At 52.1% G+C, this 18768-nt stretch overlaps 1 protein-coding gene across 1 annotated transcript in view; it reads left to right on the top strand.

The window, feature by feature from the left end:
- The first annotated feature begins 613 nt into the window (after window positions 1-613).
- ALS2CL (ALS2 C-terminal like) overlaps window positions 614-18768 on the top strand; it is a 703387-nt gene continuing 685232 nt past the window's right edge. The window contains exon 1 of the mRNA XM_066585161.1: window positions 614-634. The gene's annotated coding sequence lies outside the window, so the exon portion shown is untranslated. The remainder of the gene's footprint in view (window positions 635-18768) is intronic.

Here is an 18768-nt window from a genome sequence, read left to right as displayed (position 1 = left end):
CAGCTTTATATGCACTGCCAATTCTGACAGCGCCATGTAAACCATCAGAAGACTCATCCATCCAATTCCATTTGCCATGGAAATAGTCATGGGGTTCCGGTGTTTGCATGCTTGCCCTGGACCTAGTAAACGCCCCCAGGGCTGCTATATGTTTAAGGCCTCATGTCCACGGGGAAAAGAAGAATTAAAATCCGCAGCGGATTTTAACTCTTCTCCCGCGCGCGGATCCGCAGCCCATAGGGATGCATTGACCACCCGCGGGTAGATAAATACCCGCGGATCGTCAATAAAAGTGATTTAAAAAAAAATGGAGCATGAAAAAATCCGGACCATGCTCCATTTTCATGCGGGTCTCCCGCGGGGACGGCTCCCGCGGGCTTCTATTGAAGCCTATGGAAGCCGTCCGGATCCGCGGGACACAAAAATCACATTTTACTTACCCGCTCCGGTTTTTCTCTTCGGCGCCGCGCCATCCTCTCTCAGCCGCGGCCGGATCATTTTGCTTCGGCCCGGCGCATGCGCGGGGCACGTCACCGACGTCATCGTGCACATCTGCCGAGCCGAAGAATGAAGATCCGGCCGCGACGAGAGAAGATGACGCCGCCGCGAAGAGAAGAAACGGAGCGGATCGGAGGTAAGTTTATTCTCATTTATTTGCATTTTCAGCTCTCATGTCCGCGGGGCAGGAGGGACCCGCTGCAGATTCTACATGTAGAATCCGTAGCGGGCCCGATTTTCCCCGTGGACATGAGGCCTAAGCATATTAGGTCCTGTGAACATTAACAATATAATACACTGCAATACTAAAGTATTGTTGTATATTCTAGAAGCAATCAAGTAATCCCACGTTCAAGGGACTTAAGAAAATGTAAGATTCAAGTCAAATAAAATATTTAAAAATAAAATAAAAAATATTGAAGATTTAAAAAAAACAACAACTATTTTCCTATTTTTTAAGCCTTTAAATATAATAACAGTGCTAAAACACAGAAAACACGCACAGCTATACCCACCCAGCACCTCCTTATCACACTGCATCAGCATCACCCTTCATTTGTAACAGTGTTAAGTGTCCCCAGCCACTAATTACTTCACACTGCCCCCTTGTGTCCGACCAGCAGATCTCTCCCTCTCAGCTTGTGAATTGTTAATGACATAACATCAGCGGGATCCGTCTGCCAGCGCTCACGCTGTTTATTGTAGCAGAAAATCCAGAGATCAGCAAAGTACAGACTAAAAATATTCCGGCAAAGGCAGAAAACCCCCACAGGCCCCGTACACACGGGGAGAGAGAGCAGAACAGTTTATGATTTAATGTGGGATAAGAAGGAGCTGGCTCTGTGCCTGAGCAGGCGGATGATGTCTGGGAAGAACGCGGCTCAGTCCCACCTGCGATGGTCCAGTGACAGATAGAAGATCTGAACAACATGTCACAAAGTGGAGAGTAAAGAGGCGGGGCTATGTATATAAGGCTCAATCACTGAGAATGAAAAGTTGTAGACAGCGGGCACCCTTAGAACAGGTATTGTGTCAGAACTTTGGTGTAAGTTGTGTTTTTTATTATTCATCAGTTTAGATGAATTTCTATTTATTTGTGTCATGAAGAACTGATGTTTCCCTTCTCGCTCCACTATTCGAAAGTATCAGACTTTTGTTGAAGTGATGTTTAGAGACTAGAGATGAGCGAACACCAAAATGTTCGGGTGTTCGTTATTCGTAACGAACTTCCCGTGATGCTCGAGGGTTCGTTTCGAACAACGAACCCCATTGAAGTCAATGGGCGACCAGAACATTTTTGTATTTCGCCGATGCTCGCTAAGGTTTTCATGTGTGAAAATCTGGGCAATTCAGGAAAGTGATGGGAATGACACAGTGACGGATAGGGCAGGCGAGGGGCTACATGTTGGGCTGCATCTCAAGTTCCCAGGTCCCACTATTAAGCCACAATACCGGCAAGAGTGGGCCCCCCCCCTCCCAACAACTTTTACTTCTGAAAAGCCCTCATTAGCATGGCATACCTTTGCTAAGCACCACACTACCTCCAACAAAGCACAATCACTGCCTGCATGACACTCCACTGACACTTCTCCTGGGTTACATGCTGCCCAACCGCCCCCCCTCCCCCCCACAGCGCACACCAAAGTGTCCCTGCGCAGCCTTCAGCTGCCCTCATGCCACACCACGCTCATGTCTATTTAGAATTGCGTCTGCCATGACGAGGGACCGCAGGCACACACTGCAGAGGTTGGCACGGCTAGGCAGCGACCCTCTTTAAAAGTGGCGGAGCGATAGCCCACAATGCTGTACAGAAGCAATGAGAAATAGAATCCTGTGCCACCGCCATCAGGAGCTGCACACGTGGGCATAGCAATGGGGAACCTATGTGCCACACACTATTCATTCTGTCAAGGTGTCTGCATGCCCCAGTCAGACCGGGCTTTTTAATTCATAGACACAGGCAGGTACAACTCCCTATTGTGAAGTCCCTGTCGACCCACAGCATGGGTGGCTCCCTGGAACCCACTGGCGGTACACAGAAATATCCCATTGCATTGCCCAACACAGCTGAGGTAGTAATGTCGTGCTTAATGCAGGTGGGCTTCGGCCCACACTGCATGCCCCAGTCTGACTGGGGTTCTTTATAAGTGTACAGATGTAGTAAAAACTCCGTGTGCACCTACAGCATGGGTGGGTGCCAGGAAGCCACCGGCGGTACATAGAAATATCCCATTGCATTGCCCAACACAGCTGAGGTAGTAATGTTGTGCTTAACCCTTTCCAATCCAATTTGTATATGGTTTTCCTAGGGGGCTTACTCTTTTTCTGCTGTTATACAACGGCGCTATATGCTGGCTAAAGCCAGTACTGCATGAGCTGACACGTAGGATAGGCTCCGACAGCAGAGAGGCTGGCAATATACAGTAAGAGAACCCCGACGGACGTCTACCAACAACGGAGCTGTACAGCCTTAAACCCTAATGTCTTCACAGGTCACACAGTGGACTGGAAAGGGTTAATGCAGGTGGGCTTCGGCCCACACTGCATGCCCCAGTCAGACTGGGGTTCTTTACAAGTGGACACATGTAGGTTTAACTCCCTGTGGACCCACTGCCTGGGTGGGTGCCAGGAAGCCACCGGCGGTACATAGAAATATCCCATTGCATTGCCCAACACAGCTGAGGTAGTAATGTCGTGCGTAATACAGGTGGGCTTCGGCCCACACTGCATGCCCCAGTCAGACGGGTTCTTTAGAAGTGTACAGAAGTATTAAAAACTCAGTGTGCACCTACAGCATGGGTGGCTCCCTGGAACCCACCGGCGGTACACAAAAATATCCCATTGCATTGCCCAACACAGCTGAGGTAACGTCAGCTGTAATGCAGGTGGGCTAAAAATTAATTTGATTACACTGTAGGCGAGGGCCCACAAAAATTGCTGTATCAACAGTACTAATGTACATCCCAAAAATTGGCCATGGCCAGCCAAGAGGGCAGGTGAAACCCATTAATCGCTTTGGTTAATGTGGCTTAAGTGGTAACTAGGCCTGGAGGCAGCCCAGTGTAACGAAAAATTGGTTCAAGTTAAAGTTCCAATGCTTTTAAGCGCATTGAAACTTATAAAAATTGTTCAGAAAAATTATTTGAGTGAGCCTTGTGGCCCTAAGAAAAATTGCCCGTTCAGCGTGATTACGTGAGGTTTCAGGAGGAGGAGCAGGAGGAGGAGGAGGAGGAATATTAGACACAGATTGATGAAGCAGAAATGTCCCCGTTTTGGATGGTGAGAGAGAACGTAGCTTCCATCCGCGGGTGCAGCCTACGTATTGCTTACGTATCGCTGCTGTCCGCTGGTGGAGAACAGAAGTCTGGCGAAATCCAGCCTTTGTTCATCTTGATGAGTGTTAGCCTGTCGGCACTGTCGGTTGACAAGCGGCTACGCTTATCTGTGATGATTCCCCCAGCCGCACTAAACACCCTCTCCGACAACACGCTAGCCGCAGGACAAGCAAGCACCTCAAGGGCATACAGGGCTAGTTCAGGCCACGTGTCCAGCTTCGACACCCAGTAGTTGTAGGGGGCAGAGGCGTCACCAAGGATGGTCGTGCGATCCGCTACGTACTCCCTCACCATCCTTTTGCAGTGCTCCCGCCGACTCAGCCGTGACTGGGGAGCGGTGACACAGTCTTGGTGGGGAGCCATAAAGCTGGCCAGGCCCTTAAAGACTGTTGCACTGCCTGGGATGTACATGCTGCTCGATCTACGCACATCCCCTGCAACATGGCCCTCGGAACTGCGCCTTCTGCCACTAGCGCTGTCGGCTGGGAATTTTACCATCAGCTTGTCCGCAAGGGTCCTGTGGTATAGCAACACTCTCGAACCCCTTTCCTCTTCGGGAATGAGAGTGGGCAGGTTCTCCTTATACCGTGGATCGAGCAGTGTGTACACCCAGTAATCCGTAGTGGCCAGAATGCGTGCAACGCGAGGGTCACGAGAAAGGCATCCTAACATGAAGTCAGCCATGTGTGCCAGGGTACCTGTACGCAACACATGGCTGTCTTCACTAGGAAGATCACTTTCAGGATCCTCCTCCTCCTCCTCCTCCTCAGGCCATACACGCTGAAAGGATGACAGGCAATCAGCCGGTGTACCGTCAGCAGCGGGCCAAGCTGTCTCTTCCCCCTCCTCCTCATGCTCCTCCTCCTCCTCCTGTACGCGCTGAGAAATAGACAGGAGGGTGCCCTGACTATCCAGCGGCATACTGTCTTCCCCCGCCCCCGTTTCCGAGCGCAAAGCAGCTGCCTTTATGGTTTGCAGGGAATTTCTCAAGATGCATAGCAGAGGAATGGTGACGCTAATGATTGTAGCATCGCCGCTCACCACCTGGGTAGACTCCTCAAAATTACCAAGGACATGGCAGATGTCTGCCAACCAGGCCCACTCTTCTGAAAGGAATTGAGGAGGCTGACTCCCACTGCGCCGCCCATGTTGGAGTTGGTATTCGACTATAGCTCTCCGTTGTTCATAGAGCCTGGCCAACATGTGGAGCGTAGAGTTCCACCGTGTGGGCACGTCGCACAGCAGTCGGTGCACTGGCAGCTTAAAGTGATGTTGCAGGGTGCGCAGGGTGGCAGCGTCCGTGTGGGACTTGCGGAAATGTGCGCAGAGCCGGCGCGCCTTTACGAGCAGGTCTGACAAGCGTGGGTAGCTTTTCAGAAACCGCTGAACCACCAAATTAAAGACGTGGGCCAGGCATGGCACGTGCGTGAGGCTGCCAAGCTGCAGAGCCGCCACCAGGTTACGGCCGTTGTCACACACGACCATGCCCGGTTGGAGGCTCAGCGGCGCAAGCCAGCGGTCGGTCTGCTGTGTCAGACCCTGCAGCAGTTCGTGGGCCGTGTGCCTCTTATCGCCTAAGCTGAGTAGTTTCAGCACGGCCTGCTGACGCTTGCCCACCGCTGTGCTGCCACACCGCGCGACACCGACTGCTGGCGACATGCTGCTGCTAACACATCTTGATTGTGAGACAGAGGAGGAGGAGGAGGAGGAGGGTGCTTTAGTGGAGGAAGCATACACCTCCGCAGATACCAGCACCGAGCTGGGGCCCGCAATTCTGGGGGTGGGTAGGACGTGAGCGGTCCCAGGCTCTGACTCTGTCCCAGCCTCCACTAAATTCACCCAATGTGCCGTCAGGGAGATGTAGTGGCCCTGCCCGCCTGTGCTTGTCCACGTGTCCGTAGTTAAGTGGACCGTGGCAGTAACCGCGTTGGTGAGGGCGCGCACAATGTTGCGGGAGACGTGGTCGTGCAGGGCTGGGACGGCACATCGGGAAAAGTAGTGGCGACTGGGAACTGAGTAGCGCGGGGCCGCCGCCTCCATGATACTTTTGAAGGACTCCGTTTCCACAACCCTATACGGCAGCATCTCAAGGCTGATGAATTTTGCGATGCGGACGGTTAACGTTTGAGCGTGCGGGTGCGTGGCGGCGTACTTGCGCTTGCGCTCGAACACTTGCGCAAGCGACGGCTGAACGGTGCGCTGAACTACACTGCTGGATGGGGCCGAGGACAGCGGAGATGAGGGTGTGGGTGCAGGCCATGAGGCGGTAGTGCCTGTGTCCTGAGAGGGGGGTTGCATCTCAGTGGCAGGTTGGGGCACAGGGGGAGAGGCAGGGGTGCAAACCGGAGACGGTGAACGGCCTTTGTCCCACCTTGCGGGGTGCTTGGCCATCATATGTCTGCGCATGGTGGTGGTGGTGAGGCTGTTGGTGTTGGCTCCCCGGCTGAGCTTTGCGCGACAAAGGTTGCACACCACTGTTCGTCGGTCGTCAGGCGTCTCTGTGAAAAACTGCCAGACCTTAGAGCACCTCGGCCTACGCAGGGTGGCATGGCGCGAGGGGGCGCTTTGGGAAACACTTGGTGGATTATTCGGTCTGGCCCTGCCTCTACCCCTGGCCACCGCACTGCCTCTTGCAACCTGCCCTGCTGATGCCCTTGACTCCCCCTCTGAAGACCTGTCCTCCTGAGTAAGCGTTGCACACCAGGTGGGGTCAGTCACCTCATCGTCCTGCTGCTCTTCCTCCGAATCCTCTGTGCGCTGCTCCCTGGGACTTACTGCCCTTACTACTACCTCACTGCAAGACAACTGTGTCTGATCGTCATCGTCCTCCTCACCCACAGAAAGTTGTTGAGACAGTTGGCGGAAGTCCCCAGCCTCTTCCCCCGGACCCCGGGAACTTTCGAATGGTTGGGCATCAGTGACGATAAACTCCTCTGGTGGGAGAGGAACCGCTGCTGCCCAATCTAAGCAGGGGCCCGAGAACAGTTCCTGGGAGTGTTCCCGCTCCTGAGCAGGTGTCATTGTAGTGGACTGAGGAGGCTGGGAGGAAGGAGGAGCAGCAGACAGAGGATTCGGATTGGCAGCAGTGGACGGCGCAGAACTGCGGGTAGACGATAGGTTGCTCGAAGCACTTTCTGCCATCCAGGACAGGACCTGCTCACACTGCTCATTTTCTAATAACCGTCTCCCGCGTGGACCCATTAATTGGGCGATGAATGTGGGGACGCCAGAAACGTGCCTCTCTCCTAATCGCGCAGCAGACAGCTGCGACACACCTGGATCAGGAGCTTGGCCTGTGCCCACACCCTCACTTGGCCCTCCGCGTCCTCGGCCACGTCCACGTCCACGTCCTCTAGGCTTACCCCTACCCCTCAGCATGCTGTATTACCAGTGATTAGATTTCCCAGGCAGGAAATAAATTGGCGCAAGACTGCAGGCCAAATATAATTTTTGCCCTTTTTGGAAAACGAAAGGCCCCACTGCCTCTAGTGAATGAATTATCTAAGTTTAATAACTGTGCTGTGTCCCTGCTTATGTGTCACAGAACGTGAGGGTAGCAGAGTTATTATAACTCTTGGAGAGCAGGTATTTTTTTCCCCAATTAAGGAAAGCAAATGGCGAACCCAGCAGTAAAGCGTAGCTGGCTGCGTATGATTTAGCAATGTTTTTCACGCAGCTCACACGTCTACACAGGCGTAAGGACGGACACAGGCTGGACAAATAGATTTCTTTTCAGTTTTTTCCCACCAACAGGCAGCACTGCGTATATTCAATGAACCTGCGAAGTTTAATAACTGCGCTGTGTCCCTGCTTATGTGTCACAGAACGTGAGGGTAGCAGAGTTATTATAACTCTTGGAGAGCAGGTATTTTTTTTCCCAATTAAGGAAAGCAAATGGCGAACCCAGCAGTAAAGCGTAGCTGGCTGCGTATGATTTAGCAATGTTTTTCACGCAGCTCACACGTCTCCACAGGCGTAAGGACGGACACAGGCTGGACAAATAGATTTGTTTTCAGTTTTTTCCCACCAACAGGCAGCACTGCGTATATTCAATGAACCTGCGAAGTTTAATAACTGCGCTGTGTCCCTGCTTATGTGTCACAGAACGTGAGGGTAGCAGAGTTATTATAACTCTTGGAGAGCAGGTATTTTTTTCCCCAATTAAGGAAAGCAAATGGCGAACCCAGCAGTAAAGCGTAGCTGGCTGCGTATGATTTAGCAATGTTTTTCACGCAGCTCACACGTCTACACAGGCGTAAGGACGGACACAGGCTGGACAAATAGATTTGTTTTCAGTTTTTTCCCACCAACAGGCAGCACTGCGTATATTCAATGAACCTGCGAAGTTTAATAACTGCGCTGTGTCCCTGCTTATGTGTCACAGAACGTGAGGGTAGCAGAGTTATTATAACTCTTGGAGAGCAGGTATTTTTTTTCCCAATTAAGGAAAGCAAATGGCGAACCCAGCAGTAAAGCGTAGCTGGCTGCGTATGATTTAGCAATGTTTTTCACGCAGCTCACACGTCTACACAGGCGTAAGGACGGACACAGGCTGGACAAATAGATTTCTTTTCAGTTTTTTCCCACCAACAGGCAGCACTGCGTATATTCTATGAATAATAACTGTGTTGTGGCCCTGCCTATACAATTCTTTCCCTGCAGTATCAATGGAGGGTGCAATGCTCTGCAGAGGCGATTTTGAGAAGCCCAAAAAAAATGCAGCACAGCCAACAGCAGCCTGGACAGTACTGCACACGGATAAATATGGCCCTAGAAAGGACCGTTGAGGTTCTTGAAGGCTACACTCACTCCTAACACTCTCCCTGCCTATGCAGCACTTCTGTCCCTAATGCCAGGTGCAACGGTCTGCAGAGGCGATTTTGAGAAAGAAAAAAAAATCCCACTGCTAACAGCAGCCAACACACAGCTATCAGTGGCCCTAATAAGGACCTTTGGGGGGTCTTGAAGCCTACACTAACTACCAATTCTTTCCCTACAGCAGCTCCGGTATAAACAGCACTGTCCCTCATCTAACTCACACCGCATCTGAGGCGAGCCGCGGGAGGGGCCGACTTTTATATTAGGCGAACACCTGATCTCGCCAGCCACTCACAGCAGGGGGGTGGTATAGGGCTTAAACGTTGCAGGGGGAAGTTGTAATGCCTTCCCTGTCTTTCAATTGGCCAGAAAAGCGCGCTAACGTCTCAGGGAAGGAAGTGAAAGTAACCAGAACACCGCATGGTGTTCGTCACGAATAACGAACATCCCGAACACCCTAATATTCGCACGAATATCAAGCTCGGACGAACGCGTTCGCTCATCTCTATTAGAGACATTAATAAAACGTGACTTTTAAAACTTTTTTCATTCTTTGTGCGATCTCACTTCAGCAGCTGGGGGGCGCACACATCGCTAGACATATTAACAGAAATGAATCCACAGGGTGCAACATTTGGTAACTTTGTCACATTTTAAACTGGAGAAGAGGGAAAAAGTCGTCAGAAAAGTGGCATCAGAATAATCCCTTAGAAATTCTTCCCTTTGTGATTCAGTTTCTCACCCTTTGCGCACGGCAGACAAACACGCCACGTTTTAAATGGCTATTCCAGATGTGTGGGGATTTTTTTCATGGAATTGCGCAGCGTATTGCTCATATGTGGGCAAATTGCCTGTGCATTTGCGCACCTCCCTTAGACTTCTATGTGGACCCTCAGTGCACAAAAATAAAGCCGGTCCTAATTTTTTGCACGCACGGAACATTTGCAAGCAAAAAAAGAAAATGGGAATTAACTGATTGAAATCGATGGGTTGTGTCCTCTGCACACAGATTTTGCACTTGCATATAAGCCCATGTGAAGCCGCCAGAAAGAAAAGCTTGCCCTCTCAAATCCAAGCCTGCATATAGAATTATATCTGGGACTCAAATGGACAGGTCAGGAACAGCAACATATACGACCAATTTACTTACTATATATTTAACCTCTTAGTGGCTTTCTTATTTCATACATTAATGACGAGGACATTTTTTTTCGTTTTTTCATTATGACTAGAGATGAGCGAACACCAAAATGTTCGGGTGTTCGTTATTCGTAACGAACTTCCCGTGATGCTCGAGGGTTCGTTTCGAACAACGAACCCCATTGAAGTCAATGGGCGACCAGAACATTTTTGTATTTCGCCGATGCTCGCTAAGGTTTTCATGTGTGAAAATCTGGGCAATTCAGGAAAGTGATGGGAATGACACAGTGACGGATAGGGCAGGCGAGGGGCTACATGTTGGGCTGCATCTCAAGTTCCCAGGTCCCACTATTAAGCCACAATACCGGCAAGAGTGGGCCCCCCCCCTCCCAACAACTTTTACTTCTGAAAAGCCCTCATTAGCATGGCATACCTTTGCTAAGCACCACACTACCTCCAACAAAGCACAATCACTGCCTGCATGACACTCCACTGACACTTCTCCTGGGTTACATGCTGCCCAACCGCCCCCCCTCCCCCCCACAGCGCACACCAAAGTGTCCCTGCGCAGCCTTCAGCTGCCCTCATGCCACACCACGCTCATGTCTATTTAGAATTGCGTCTGCCATGACGAGGGACCGCAGGCACACACTGCAGAGGTTGGCACGGCTAGGCAGCGACCCTCTTTAAAAGTGGCGGAGCGATAGCCCACAATGCTGTACAGAAGCAATGAGAAATAGAATCCTGTGCCACCGCCATCAGGAGCTGCACACGTGGGCATAGCAATGGGGAACCTATGTGCCACACACTATTCATTCTGTCAAGGTGTCTGCATGCCCCAGTCAGACCGGGCTTTTTAATTCATAGACACAGGCAGGTACAACTCCCTATTGTGAAGTCCCTGTCGACCCACAGCATGGGTGGCTCCCTGGAACCCACTGGCGGTACACAGAAATATCCCATTGCATTGCCCAACACAGCTGAGGTAGTAATGTCGTGCTTAATGCAGGTGGGCTTCGGCCCACACTGCATGCCCCAGTCTGACTGGGGTTCTTTATAAGTGTACAGATGTAGTAAAAACTCCGTGTGCACCTACAGCATGGGTGGGTGCCAGGAAGCCACCGGCGGTACATAGAAATATCCCATTGCATTGCCCAACACAGCTGAGGTAGTAATGTTGTGCTTAACCCTTTCCAATCCAATTTGTATATGGTTTTCCTAGGGGGCTTACTCTTTTTCTGCTGTTATACAACGGCGCTATATGCTGGCTAAAGCCAGTACTGCATGAGCTGACACGTAGGATAGGCTCCGACAGCAGAGAGGCTGGCAATATACAGTAAGAGAACCCCGACGGACGTCTACCAACAACGGAGCTGTACAGCCTTAAACCCTAATGTCTTCACAGGTCACACAGTGGACTGGAAAGGGTTAATGCAGGTGGGCTTCGGCCCACACTGCATGCCCCAGTCAGACTGGGGTTCTTTACAAGTGGACACATGTAGGTTTAACTCCCTGTGGACCCACTGCCTGGGTGGGTGCCAGGAAGCCACCGGCGGTACATAGAAATATCCCATTGCATTGCCCAACACAGCTGAGGTAGTAATGTCGTGCGTAATACAGGTGGGCTTCGGCCCACACTGCATGCCCCAGTCAGACGGGTTCTTTAGAAGTGTACAGAAGTATTAAAAACTCAGTGTGCACCTACAGCATGGGTGGCTCCCTGGAACCCACCGGCGGTACACAAAAATATCCCATTGCATTGCCCAACACAGCTGAGGTAGTAATGTCGTGCGTAATGCAGGTGGGCTTCGGCCCACACTGCATGCCCCAGTCAGACTGGGGTTCTTTACAAGTGGACACATGTAGGTTTAACTCCCTGTGGACCCACTGCCTGGGTGGGTGCCAGGAAGCCACCGGCGGTACATAGAAATATCCCATTGCATTGCCCAACACAGCTGAGGTAGTAATGTCGTGCGTAATACAGGTGGGCTTCGGCCCACACTGCATGCCCCAGTCAGACGGGTTCTTTAGAAGTGTACAGAAGTATTAAAAACTCAGTGTGCACCTACAGCATGGGTGGCTCCCTGGAACCCACCGGCGGTACACAAAAATATCCCATTGCATTGCCCAACACAGCTGAGGTAGTAATGTCGTGCGTAATGCAGGTGGGCTTCGGCCCACACTGCATGCCCCAGTCAGACTGGGGTTCTTTACAAGTGGACACATGTAGGTTTAACTCCCTGTGGACCCACTGCCTGGGTGGGTGCCAGGAAGCCACCGGCGGTACATAGAAATATCCCATTGCATTGCCCAACACAGCTGAGGTAGTAATGTCGTGCGTAATACAGGTGGGCTTCGGCCCACACTGCATGCCCCAGTCAGACGGGTTCTTTAGAAGTGTACAGAAGTATTAAAAACTCAGTGTGCACCTACAGCATGGGTGGCTCCCTGGAACCCACCGGCGGTACACAAAAATATCCCATTGCATTGCCCAACACAGCTGAGGTAGTAATGTCGTGCGTAATGCAGGTGGGCTTCGGCCCACACTGCATGCCCCAGTCAGACTGGGGTTCTTTACAAGTGGACACATGTAGGTTTAACTCCCTGTGGACCCACTGCCTGGGTGGGTGCCAGGAAGCCACCGGCGGTACATAGAAATATCCCATTGCATTGCCCAACACAGCTGAGGTAGTAATGTCGTGCGTAATACAGGTGGGCTTCGGCCCACACTGCATGCCCCAGTCAGACGGGTTCTTTAGAAGTGTACAGAAGTATTAAAAACTCAGTGTGCACCTACAGCATGGGTGGCTCCCTGGAACCCACCGGCGGTACACAAAAATATCCCATTGCATTGCCCAACACAGCTGAGGTAGTAATGTCGTGCGTAATGCAGGTGGGCTTCGGCCCACACTGCATGCCCCAGTCAGACTGGGGTTCTTTACAAGTGGACACATGTAGGTTTAACTCCCTGTGGACCCACTGCCTGGGTGGGTGCCAGGAAGCCACCGGCGGTACATAGAAATATCCCATTGCATTGCCCAACACAGCTGAGGTAGTAATGTCGTGCGTAATACAGGTGGGCTTCGGCCCACACTGCATGCCCCAGTCAGACGGGTTCTTTAGAAGTGTACAGAAGTATTAAAAACTCAGTGTGCACCTACAGCATGGGTGGCTCCCTGGAACCCACCGGCGGTACACAAAAATATCCCATTGCATTGCCCAACACAGCTGAGGTAACGTCAGCTGTAATGCAGGTGGGCTAAAAATTAATTTGATTACACTGTAGGCGAGGGCCCACAAAAATTGCTGTATCAACAGTACTAATGTACATCCCAAAAATTGGCCATGGCCAGCCAAGAGGGCAGGTGAAACCCATTAATCGCTTTGGTTAATGTGGCTTAAGTGGTAACTAGGCCTGGAGGCAGCCCAGTGTAACGAAAAATTGGTTCAAGTTAAAGTTCCAATGCTTTTAAGCGCATTGAAACTTATAAAAATTGTTCAGAAAAATTATTTGAGTGAGCCTTGTGGCCCTAAGAAAAATTGCCCGTTCAGCGTGATTACGTGAGGTTTCAGGAGGAGGAGCAGGAGGAGGAGGAGGAGGAATATTAGACACAGATTGATGAAGCAGAAATGTCCCCGTTTTGGATGGTGAGAGAGAACGTAGCTTCCATCCGCGGGTGCAGCCTACGTATTGCTTACGTATCGCTGCTGTCCGCTGGTGGAGAACAGAAGTCTGGCGAAATCCAGCCTTTGTTCATCTTGATGAGTGTTAGCCTGTCGGCACTGTCGGTTGACAAGCGGCTACGCTTATCTGTGATGATTCCCCCAGCCGCACTAAACACCCTCTCCGACAACACGCTAGCCGCAGGACAAGCAAGCACCTCAAGGGCATACAGGGCTAGTTCAGGCCACGTGTCCAGCTTCGACACCCAGTAGTTGTAGGGGGCAGAGGCGTCACCAAGGATGGTCGTGCGATCCGCTACGTACTCCCTCACCATCCTTTTGCAGTGCTCCCGCCGACTCAGCCGTGACTGGGGAGCGGTGACACAGTCTTGGTGGGGAGCCATAAAGCTGGCCAGGCCCTTAAAGACTGTTGCACTGCCTGGGATGTACATGCTGCTCGATCTACGCACATCCCCTGCAACATGGCCCTCGGAACTGCGCCTTCTGCCACTAGCGCTGTCGGCTGGGAATTTTACCATCAGCTTGTCCGCAAGGGTCCTGTGGTATAGCAACACTCTCGAACCCCTTTCCTCTTCGGGAATGAGAGTGGGCAGGTTCTCCTTATACCGTGGATCGAGCAGTGTGTACACCCAGTAATCCGTAGTGGCCAGAATGCGTGCAACGCGAGGGTCACGAGAAAGGCATCCTAACATGAAGTCAGCCATGTGTGCCAGGGTACCTGTACGCAACACATGGCTGTCTTCACTAGGAAGATCACTTTCAGGATCCTCCTCCTCCTCCTCCTCCTCAGGCCATACACGCTGAAAGGATGACAGGCAATCAGCCGGTGTACCGTCAGCAGCGGGCCAAGCTGTCTCTTCCCCCTCCTCCTCATGCTCCTCCTCCTCCTCCTGTACGCGCTGAGAAATAGACAGGAGGGTGCCCTGACTATCCAGCGGCATACTGTCTTCCCCCGCCCCCGTTTCCGAGCGCAAAGCAGCTGCCTTTATGGTTTGCAGGGAATTTCTCAAGATGCATAGCAGAGGAATGGTGACGCTAATGATTGTAGCATCGCCGCTCACCACCTGGGTAGACTCCTCAAAATTACCAAGGACATGGCAGATGTCTGCCAACCAGGCCCACTCTTCTGAAAGGAATTGAGGAGGCTGACTCCCACTGCGCCGCCCATGTTGGAGTTGGTATTCGACTATAGCTCTCCGTTGTTCATAGAGCCTGGCCAACATGTGGAGCGTAGAGTTCCACCGTGTGGGCACGTCGCACAGCAGTCGGTGCACTGGCAGCTTAAAGTGATGTTGCAGGGTGCGCAGGGTGGCAGCGTCCGTGTGGGACTTGCGGAAATGTGCGCAGAGCCGGCGCGCCTTTACGAGCAGGTCTGACAAGCGTGGGTAGCTTTTCAGAAACCGCTGAACCACCAAATTAAAGACGTGGGCCAGGCATGGCACGTGCGTGAGGCTGCCAAGCTGCAGAGCCGCCACCAGGTTACGGCCGTTGTCACACACGACCATGCCCGGTTGGAGGCTCAGCGGCGCAAGCCAGCGGTCGGTCTGCTGTGTCAGACCCTGCAGCAGTTCGTGGGCCGTGTGCCTCTTATCGCCTAAGCTGAGTAGTTTCAGCACGGCCTGCTGACGCTTGCCCACCGCTGTGCTGCCACACCGCGCGACACCGACTGCTGGCGACATGCTGCTGCTAACACATCTTGATTGTGAGACAGAGGAGGAGGAGGAGGAGGAGGGTGCTTTAGTGGAGGAAGCATACACCTCCGCAGATACCAGCACCGAGCTGGGGCCCGCAATTCTGGGGGTGGGTAGGACGTGAGCGGTCCCAGGCTCTGACTCTGTCCCAGCCTCCACTAAATTCACCCAATGTGCCGTCAGGGAGATGTAGTGGCCCTGCCCGCCTGTGCTTGTCCACGTGTCCGTAGTTAAGTGGACCGTGGCAGTAACCGCGTTGGTGAGGGCGCGCACAATGTTGCGGGAGACGTGGTCGTGCAGGGCTGGGACGGCACATCGGGAAAAGTAGTGGCGACTGGGAACTGAGTAGCGCGGGGCCGCCGCCTCCATGATACTTTTGAAGGACTCCGTTTCCACAACCCTATACGGCAGCATCTCAAGGCTGATGAATTTTGCGATGCGGACGGTTAACGTTTGAGCGTGCGGGTGCGTGGCGGCGTACTTGCGCTTGCGCTCGAACACTTGCGCAAGCGACGGCTGAACGGTGCGCTGAACTACACTGCTGGATGGGGCCGAGGACAGCGGAGATGAGGGTGTGGGTGCAGGCCATGAGGCGGTAGTGCCTGTGTCCTGAGAGGGGGGTTGCATCTCAGTGGCAGGTTGGGGCACAGGGGGAGAGGCAGGGGTGCAAACCGGAGACGGTGAACGGCCTTTGTCCCACCTTGCGGGGTGCTTGGCCATCATATGTCTGCGCATGGTGGTGGTGGTGAGGCTGTTGGTGTTGGCTCCCCGGCTGAGCTTTGCGCGACAAAGGTTGCACACCACTGTTCGTCGGTCGTCAGGCGTCTCTGTGAAAAACTGCCAGACCTTAGAGCACCTCGGCCTACGCAGGGTGGCATGGCGCGAGGGGGCGCTTTGGGAAACACTTGGTGGATTATTCGGTCTGGCCCTGCCTCTACCCCTGGCCACCGCACTGCCTCTTGCAACCTGCCCTGCTGATGCCCTTGACTCCCCCTCTGAAGACCTGTCCTCCTGAGTAAGCGTTGCACACCAGGTGGGGTCAGTCACCTCATCGTCCTGCTGCTCTTCCTCCGAATCCTCTGTGCGCTGCTCCCTGGGACTTACTGCCCTTACTACTACCTCACTGCAAGACAACTGTGTCTGATCGTCATCGTCCTCCTCACCCACAGAAAGTTGTTGAGACAGTTGGCGGAAGTCCCCAGCCTCTTCCCCCGGACCCCGGGAACTTTCGAATGGTTGGGCATCAGTGACGATAAACTCCTCTGGTGGGAGAGGAACCGCTGCTGCCCAATCTAAGCAGGGGCCCGAGAACAGTTCCTGGGAGTGTTCCCGCTCCTGAGCAGGTGTCATTGTAGTGGACTGAGGAGGCTGGGAGGAAGGAGGAGCAGCAGACAGAGGATTCGGATTGGCAGCAGTGGACGGCGCAGAACTGCGGGTAGACGATAGGTTGCTCGAAGCACTTTCTGCCATCCAGGACAGGACCTGCTCACACTGCTCATTTTCTAATAACCGTCTCCCGCGTGGACCCATTAATTGGGCGATGAATGTGGGGACGCCAGAAACGTGCCTCTCTCCTAATCGCGCAGCAGACAGCTGCGACACACCTGGATCAGGAGCTTGGCCTGTGCCCACACCCTCACTTGGCCCTCCGCGTCCTCGGCCACGTCCACGTCCACGTCCTCTAGGCTTACCCCTACCCCTCAGCATGCTGTATTACCAGTGATTAGATTTCCCAGGCAGGAAATAAATTGGCGCAAGACTGCAGGCCAAATATAATTTTTGCCCTTTTTGGAAAACGAAAGGCCCCACTGCCTCTAGTGAATGAATTATCTAAGTTTAATAACTGTGCTGTGTCCCTGCTTATGTGTCACAGAACGTGAGGGTAGCAGAGTTATTATAACTCTTGGAGAGCAGGTATTTTTTTCCCCAATTAAGGAAAGCAAATGGCGAACCCAGCAGTAAAGCGTAGCTGGCTGCGTATGATTTAGCAATGTTTTTCACGCAGCTCACACGTCTACACAGGCGTAAGGACGGACACAGGCTGGACAAATAGATTTCTTTTCAGTTTTTTCCCACCAACAGGCAGCACTGCGTATATTCAATGAACCTGCGAAGTTTAATAACTGCGCTGTGTCCCTGCTTATGTGTCACAGAACGTGAGGGTAGCAGAGTTATTATAACTCTTGGAGAGCAGGTATTTTTTTTCCCAATTAAGGAAAGCAAATGGCGAACCCAGCAGTAAAGCGTAGCTGGCTGCGTATGATTTAGCAATGTTTTTCACGCAGCTCACACGTCTCCACAGGCGTAAGGACGGACACAGGCTGGACAAATAGATTTGTTTTCAGTTTTTTCCCACCAACAGGCAGCACTGCGTATATTCAATGAACCTGCGAAGTTTAATAACTGCGCTGTGTCCCTGCTTATGTGTCACAGAACGTGAGGGTAGCAGAGTTATTATAACTCTTGGAGAGCAGGTATTTTTTTCCCCAATTAAGGAAAGCAAATGGCGAACCCAGCAGTAAAGCGTAGCTGGCTGCGTATGATTTAGCAATGTTTTTCACGCAGCTCACACGTCTACACAGGCGTAAGGACGGACACAGGCTGGACAAATAGATTTGTTTTCAGTTTTTTCCCACCAACAGGCAGCACTGCGTATATTCAATGAACCTGCGAAGTTTAATAACTGCGCTGTGTCCCTGCTTATGTGTCACAGAACGTGAGGGTAGCAGAGTTATTATAACTCTTGGAGAGCAGGTATTTTTTTTCCCAATTAAGGAAAGCAAATGGCGAACCCAGCAGTAAAGCGTAGCTGGCTGCGTATGATTTAGCAATGTTTTTCACGCAGCTCACACGTCTACACAGGCGTAAGGACGGACACAGGCTGGACAAATAGATTTCTTTTCAGTTTTTTCCCACCAACAGGCAGCACTGCGTATATTCTATGAATAATAACTGTGTTGTGGCCCTGCCTATACAATTCTTTCCCTGCAGTATCAATGGAGGGTGCAATGCTCTGCAGAGGCGATTTTGAGAAGCCCAAAAAAAATGCAGCACAGCCAACAGCAGCCTGGACAGTACTGCACACGGATAAATATGGCCCTAGAAAGGACCGTTGAGGTTCTTGAAGGCTACACTCACTCCTAACACTCTCCCTGCCTATGCAGCACTTCTGTCCCTAATGCCAGGTGCAACGGTCTGCAGAGGCGATTTTGAGAAAGAAAAAAAAATCCCACTGCTAACAGCAGCCAACACACAGCTATCAGTGGCCCTAATAAGGACCTTTGGGGGGTCTTGAAGCCTACACTAACTACCAATTCTTTCCCTACAGCAGCTCCGGTATAAACAGCACTGTCCCTCATCTAACTCACACCGCATCTGAGGCGAGCCGCGGGAGGGGCCGACTTTTATATTAGGCGAACACCTGATCTCGCCAGCCACTCACAGCAGGGGGGTGGTATAGGGCTTAAACGTTGCAGGGGGAAGTTGTAATGCCTTCCCTGTCTTTCAATTGGCCAGAAAAGCGCGCTAACGTCTCAGGGAAGGAAGTGAAAGTAACCAGAACACCGCATGGTGTTCGTCACGAATAACGAACATCCCGAACA

This window comes from Eleutherodactylus coqui, chromosome 12, assembly GCF_035609145.1.
Source record: "Eleutherodactylus coqui strain aEleCoq1 chromosome 12, aEleCoq1.hap1, whole genome shotgun sequence".
Lineage (NCBI taxonomy): Eukaryota > Metazoa > Chordata > Amphibia > Anura > Eleutherodactylidae > Eleutherodactylus > Eleutherodactylus coqui.
This window is presented reverse-complemented; position numbering and strand designations above follow the sequence as displayed.